The following is a 7,412-nucleotide window of genomic DNA, read 5'->3' as shown; positions in this document are numbered from 1 at the left end:
TCTACAGCAGTCAGGACTTATTTCTCTCCATCACATCTCCTCGGATTCTCAACTAGCAGATGTTCTGACCAAAGCACTCACTGGAATCAAACACTCTGCTGCTCTACACAAGTTGTCTGTGTTCTCCACACCTCCAACTTGACGGGGGGTGTTAAGATTAATTATTTCTAGTTACTTAATTGCACAGTTAGTAATAGCTAGTATGAGTTAGTTACTTAATTGCACAGTTAGTATTAGCTAGTATGAGTTAGTTAGTTACTTGTTGTGTTAGCTAGAGGACAGCTCATTGACAGATGGAGTTAGTTACAACATTAGCTACTTTTCCTTCTCTATAAATATCTTTGTATAGGCACATTGATAATCAATGAAAGCAGTTATTCCGTTTCTCTTTGTTCGTCCCATCTCACATTTATGCTTCTATGGATTAAGCTTCATGCTGAACCTTCTTCCTCAGCTATGTCCAGCTGATTTTGACAGTTAGAATCTCAATAAAGTTCATCTACTCACCATAAAGCGATATGGGATTAATTGTGTTTTCATTCACTGCATTGGCCTTCCTTGTACCATAAGCCTGAAAAAGATAATGTCCTTTTTCACTATTAGATTTGGTTTTGTAATCATATATTTGGAAGGAAACACTTGCGTTAACGCAAGTACTAACTTTTTTTATGTAATTCTGTTGTGTCTTGTCGAATGAGATTTACCTTCTTGTAGAAGTGCAAATTTCTCAACTAGTATGATCACTTGATGTCGTTCGTAAAATGGAGAGATGGTTGGCGTCTCCCTCGACAGGGATGGAGATTCAAACCGGGTTTTACTTGTTGACATACACATCCGGTTAAGGCTACCCACCACTTCGATGGGTCTTACGAACCCAATGTACTCCACGAGGTAGCAGTAAGGTCTACATACGCTCTACCCTTTCCAGATCCCACTTGCATGAGATTTCACTATGTTGTTGTTGGATGATCAAAGCGAAAAGAAAAAACGCAAAGTTCAAATCACCATGAGAACTCACATGTGTAAAAATAATAGGGCCTCATGCAAATATGATGTGGTGCATGAGGCCCATATTAAAATTTTCCTTGTTAAGAGCATCTCTTGTATAGTTAAATTTAAAGTCGATAGGATCAAAAAATGAGGTGGGTCCTATTTAAATCTAAATATTGATTTAATTTACTTAATATTCTTTTCCTAAAATTTTAGAGTTGCCCCATCATTAAATAGACATAAAAAATTAAATTAAAATATCTTTTAGAGTTCGTTTGAATAGGATTAGAATTTGATCAAATCAACTTTTAATCTTTTTTTAGTTTTTTTTAGATGCGTGGTAAAATTAAAAAGTACTTAAAAAATTAAAATTTGAATTAAAAAAAGCAAAAAGTGAGATGCTGAGTACCCCCAACTTTTTACTTTTTAGATTAAAATTTTCTTTAGTTTGACTAATACATTTACGTTCTGATTCCTTATATTTTTCTCCAATTTCAACAATATCCTAAATTTGCAGCCCTTAAATATATTATTTTTCTCTTTGCCTCTTTCTCCATCTTGCTTCTTTTCTCCATCTCTTTCCTCTAGTTTTCTCTTCATCTTTTTTCTTTGTTTTTGAATTATTAGACTTAAAAATTATATATGATTTAACTTACTTACGGTATTAGCAACTTTAAAAATATTTAAGTCATTTTGATAATAAAAAAATATTTAACAACCCTTGTTTATCAAGCACATTCACACCTTCTTTTCAGTTTCAACACTTCTATCCAAATATTTATCTGCTTAATTTCTAAACACTTATTTTCAGCTTTTAAACACATAAATTAAGAAGTTACTTTTTAATTCTATATAAACGAGCTCGTAATTGATCTTAAATTTAAAATATAGAAAATATATTAAAGTATTCTTTAACTTTTGTGATTTAAACATGTCATGTAAACAGTTAAAATTAAAAAAAAAATTAGAAAAGACATTCTTTTTGAAATGAACTTATAGAAAAGTGACATAAATAAATTAAAACAAAAAAATACTATATAAATTTAATTTGATTGCAAATATCTACCAATAAGAATTAGGAAGATAAAAAGATCATTAATTTTATAAGTTTTATGAGCACGAAAAAAATTAAAAAGCAAAAATAAAGAAACACAAAAAGATGAGTTGACTAAAAAAGAAACGAGAGGGTAAAGAAATATGGAAAGAGGAAGAGATAATTGTTTTGATAGATGGGACCACAGAGCTGATGTGTCAAAATAATAGGGGCCTCATGCAAATATGATGTGGTGCGTGAGGCCAATATTAAAATTTTCCCCCTTAACAATTAAAAATATGTGATGATTCTTTAATTTCTAAATACTAGATATGACTTGAATAATATTAAATCATAATAAATAATATCATATAGACTTACAAAAGATAAATTTAATACTTATGAAATTTAATTTCAAATTTTCAATATCCAAAACTTTTTATACTAACAAAAAAATTAAGAGAATATAATTAAAAAATATAAATTACCACCATGATTGAGCCAAAAAAGATAATTTGTTTATAAATACCAAAAATTAAAAAGTAGGAGGAAATAAAAACAAACAAAAATAATAAAAACTTTAATTCATTTAGTACAGTAACATGAGAAAAAAACAATTTGAAGAAAAAGACAAAGAAAGAAAAATAAAAAAAAAATAGTAAATAAAAGTTAACCCCATAAAAGGAGAAAGTGATTTGTCCAAAAAATTAAAAAAAAAATAACCTAGAAAATAAAAGAATATAAAAATAAAAATTATACTTTAAGACAAAGAGCGTAAAGATAGTTGTTTAAAAAAAAAAAAAAGGTAAAGGAATATGGAAAGAGAAAGAAAGAATTGTTTTGATAGATGAGTCCATAAAATTTATGTGTCAAAATAATAGGGGCCTCACGTAAATATGATGTCGTGCATGAGGCCCATATTAAAATTTTCCAGAAATCACATGGTTTCTGAGGGCTTTAGACTATAGGTGACAAAAGAGTTTTAAAATGAAGTGTAAGTGACACAAGTCTTAATTATTGAGTGGAAGTGACAATTACTTTATTATGGATTAAGAAAGTTGAAAAAGTTTGAAAATAGCTCACAAGTTTTTAAATTTACACTTTGATCCAAATGTTTACCTATATAACGAAAAACGGAGGGAAAAAACGTCTTTCTCTCTCTTCTCATCCATTATTTTTTTCTCTCTCTTAGCGATTTTTGTTGTTCATTGTTGCTGCTGCTTTATTCATCATCTTCTGTTTCATTATCATCATCTTCATCTTCTTCTTCTTGATCATTTGTTGTTGTTGTTGTTGTTGTTGTTATTGTTACCGCTACTGTTTCTATTTGACCAATTTCTTAGGTCAAATTTTATTTCGAACATCACTTTCCACTTTGGCATTACTTTATAAGAGACCTTGGTACGTCAAATTATGTTTTTTAGTTGAATTTGTCATTTGAGTAATTGCTATTGTGCTGTCGTTTTTTCAACAATGGATAGAACCCGATCATGAATCCAACATAAGATCCATATGTTTAAACAGATAAATCATCTATTGTGATAGATGAGACATCTGTTTCAACGGATGATTGATATGTTGGATTCATGTTTAAACAGATGGGTCATCTGTTGCAACAGATTACACATCTGTTGGGATTCATTCACGGCACTATGAAATCACTATCAACCTTTTTTACCAAATGACTTTATTTATGTACCACTAATGGAGGGATCAATAACAATAGAGGTGGATTGTCATGGTCAATGGATCGAGAAGAGCAATCGATATGTATGGCATTGGAAGGAGGATGAAATGCTAGAGACAATAGCTATGACAGTCCAAAGTGATATTTCATATGATGATTTTGTGAAATTAATCATCAACGTTCGTGGACTGAATTGTCAACCGGAAGAACTCACTATCAACTACATGCACAGCTCAGAGGGTACTGTCTTTCAAGATAACCAATCAAGTTCGGTTGCGTGCTTATCTAAGTGATTCAACAAGGCGGGTGTTAAGGGTGTACATGGTTGAAAAAATGAGAGAGAATGAGAAATAAAACGTAGAAAAAGAAGAACAAGAAGACCTCTTTGATGATGGGTTGGATGATCTAGACATGAATATTCCAGATGATGATCAAACACCTATACCCGTTTATGCGACCAATACAATGTGCAGTTCTTCTCAATCGACACAGTCTGAAAATCTTCAAGACGACGGGACCGACTTTTTTTTATTGAAATGTCATTCAAGGAAAAGAATAAACTATCTAACACTTTGTTAATTTCTTGCTTGAAAAATGATTTCAGAATAAAGAAGGTGATTAATTCGAGCAGTGTCTTTTGCTTCAAATGTGCTAATTCGAACTAGAAGTGGTGGTTGAGAGCGGTGAAGTACGCAAGTTCTGTCAGATTCGTTATTCATAAAAATGAAAAGCATCACACATGTGGTTCGGAGCACATCTCGGGCTAAAATCCTCACGCCACGGCAAAGGTCCTCAGTAAATATTTCAGGAGTAGTTTCCCCATGGCAAAGGCCCTTCAATAAAGGTTATGGCCAATTAAATCCTTACAGATTTGGGTGTCCTGGTCAGATATTGAAAGGTATATACGGCCATGAGGATTGCCAAGGACCTGGTTAGGGGGAAACTCGAACATGGGTATGCAGTCCTGGATACTTAGCGTTACATGATTAAGTCCATAAATCCCGAAAGTAAGATGGCATTATATCTGGATGAAAACGAAAAGTTCAAGTACTTTTTTATATCCTATGATGCTTGGATTCAAGGTTTTCGACATTTGAGAAAAGGCATAGCCATCGATGGTACCTTCTTGAGAAGCAGGTATAATAGAGTTCTGCTAGCAGAAGTGGTGCGGGATGCAGAGAATTACATCTTTCCTGTGTAGCGGATAAGAAATGTGATGCCTCTTATGGATTTATTTTTGAACAACTGTGAAGCTGCATCGAAGATACCGAAGAGTTGTGTTTTGTATCGGATAGGCATCCAAGTATTCCAAAGATGGATTCACTTTTCTTCACTTCAGCTTACTTTGGTTGTTGCATCAGGCATCTTGGAGAGAACATTTGAAACAACTATCACAATGAAAGGGTCGTCAGCTAAAGCATATAGTAGATAGGAGTTTTAGACCATTTCAATCAAATAGCGGATGTGAATCCCAAGGTAGCAGAATTTCTCGCATGTGTCGGTTTTAAGAGATGGAACCGGACATTTTGTCCAGCAGATAGGTGTATTCTTATGAATCTAATGTCTTGTTTGATTTACAAGTTTAGTATGATGTAGTACTAAGTGATTCTTTTGTATAGGTACAATATTATGACATCAAACATAGCTGAATTGATGAATTCATTGTTTGGTGATGAAAGAGAATTTCCCATCAAGGTTATGTTTGAAAAAATAAGCAAGAAGTATAGCAAATGCTTTAACGAAAGGCGTGTGCATGTCAAGTGCCTAGAAAAAAGAACCCAATTTATTCTCGAAATTGAAAAAATAATATCAACGAATGTCAGTTTGGGAAATAGATTATTCTCACATAAAATAGCATATTACAAATTTAGTATCATCGGTTATGGTGATACTGCCACAGTCGATCTTCAAACAAGATCTTGTACGTGTAGAGTTTTTTACTTGGACAAAATACCTTGTCCACATGCTATGACAGTGGTTTGAGCTCAATACAGTCATAAATATGGACCTGAAGTTTACGAGCACTCCTCTCAATATTATTCGTTGGAAAAACATGAAATGATATATAGTGGGCATATTACTCCGATGCCTCCCCAAGAATCTTGGGTTGTTCCTGCAGAGCTTATGGGGAGATTAGTACCTCCTCCATATATTGATCCAAGCACTATCAAATCGGGAAGAAATCCATATAAGAGAAGGCGTGGAGTTGGAGAATCATTTTCATCAAGAAGAAACTAGAGCTTCATATATAAGTGCACTGGCCACAAAAGAACTACATGCTCGAATCGTAATCCACCATGATCGTTGTAATTGCAGAAACTTGTATTGTTTATTTGTTGTGAACTTTTATATATTTAACTAATTGTTGTGAACCTAATGTTATCATTTATTATATATAAAATATCTTTTTAATAACTTGTGCATCAATAAAAAGAGGTAAAACATGAACTAACTAATACAACAGACCACAATTATTCTCAACAGTTTCATCAAATTGAAATATTTTCCTCCAACAGATGAAAAATCTGTCGAAACTAATGGATAATCTGTTGACAGAAACCCAACAGATGACCAATCTGTTCCAACACATGGTCCATCTGCTGAAAGAACTCAAAAGCCAAAATTGTTAGTGCTACTGGATTCAACATTGCTCCTTGCCTCCAACCAACGACATGTTAACATGTATGTATGTTTAGAATAAATAGATAGAATGAAAACTGAATAAGAATTAAAATGTCAAAGTCGACTAAAAGTAAATTTTTCATTAAACGAAAAATAAAATACATTAGGTATAGATCTGATATAGAAAAATTAAAATACATACGCTAAAAGAAAAAACACATTCTAATTATTATAATCATCATCATCATTGTTGACACCCAATTTTGGTTCTCCATACTTACAATTAAAAGGGGTTTCCTGACCGTTAAATAGCGTAAAATATAATTTTTCACACATTTTTACAATTGTTAATAAATTGTTGATAACCATCATTATTTTAGAATTTTTACTCATTTATTGAATTTCATAAATCTTAAAATTTTTATCAATTTATTATTATTTTAATATTTTTTGCATAATAATTTACTACGTACACAGAACAATATTATAATTTTCTACTGTACAATTAATTTTGTCTGCTCTAAAAATTAATTCTCATTTGTTTGTCTTCCTACGTACCTGTACCCCACATGCTTCCCACCCACCAACACCATCATTTTATCTCCCTTTTCTTTTTCTCCTTTTGACTAAAAGACACCACTTTTCTTTATTTTTTTTCAACATATACTCAAAACCACGTACACACAGAGGAAAAAAAGGGGGGGGGGACCTACCTACTTTTCCCTCAGTTTCTTCTCTTTAAATATATTAACATACAAAAAAAAAAAAAAAAAAAAAAAAGAAAGAGAAAAGAGACAGATAGTCTCTCTCTTAACTCTCACGTTCTCTCTCCGTTCTTTCGCCCAAATCAGATCTATCCATGGCTGATTCTTTATAGTTCTAATCTTTTTTATTTTTTATGAGTTATATTGATTTAATTTCCAGTCCAGAAATTTAAACTCCAATGAGGTTCTTTTGGTCGATCTTTGTTCATACTGGTTTGTTCCATTTGGTTTTGTTTGAGCTCAACTTGTTTGGTGTTTGTTAATATTTCATTGTTGATATCTGCTGGTTAAGGTCATAATTTGACCAACTTATCCA

General features: G+C 32.2%; 1 non-coding gene across 1 annotated transcript; it reads left to right on the top strand.

The window, feature by feature from the left end:
• Positions 1 to 750: 750 nt before the first annotated feature.
• On the top strand, positions 751 to 881 carry LOC124894782. Its single transcript, XR_007051352.1, has one exon. It is a non-coding gene; the product is annotated as a U6atac minor spliceosomal RNA (small nuclear RNA).
• Positions 882 to 7,412: the final 6,531 nt, after the last annotated feature.

This window comes from Capsicum annuum, unplaced genomic scaffold (assembly GCF_002878395.1).
Source record: "Capsicum annuum cultivar UCD-10X-F1 unplaced genomic scaffold, UCD10Xv1.1 ctg77418, whole genome shotgun sequence".
Taxonomy (NCBI): Eukaryota; Viridiplantae; Streptophyta; class Magnoliopsida; order Solanales; family Solanaceae; genus Capsicum; species Capsicum annuum.
Note: the sequence above shows the minus strand (reverse complement) of the source record. Positions and strands in the feature narration are given on the sequence as shown.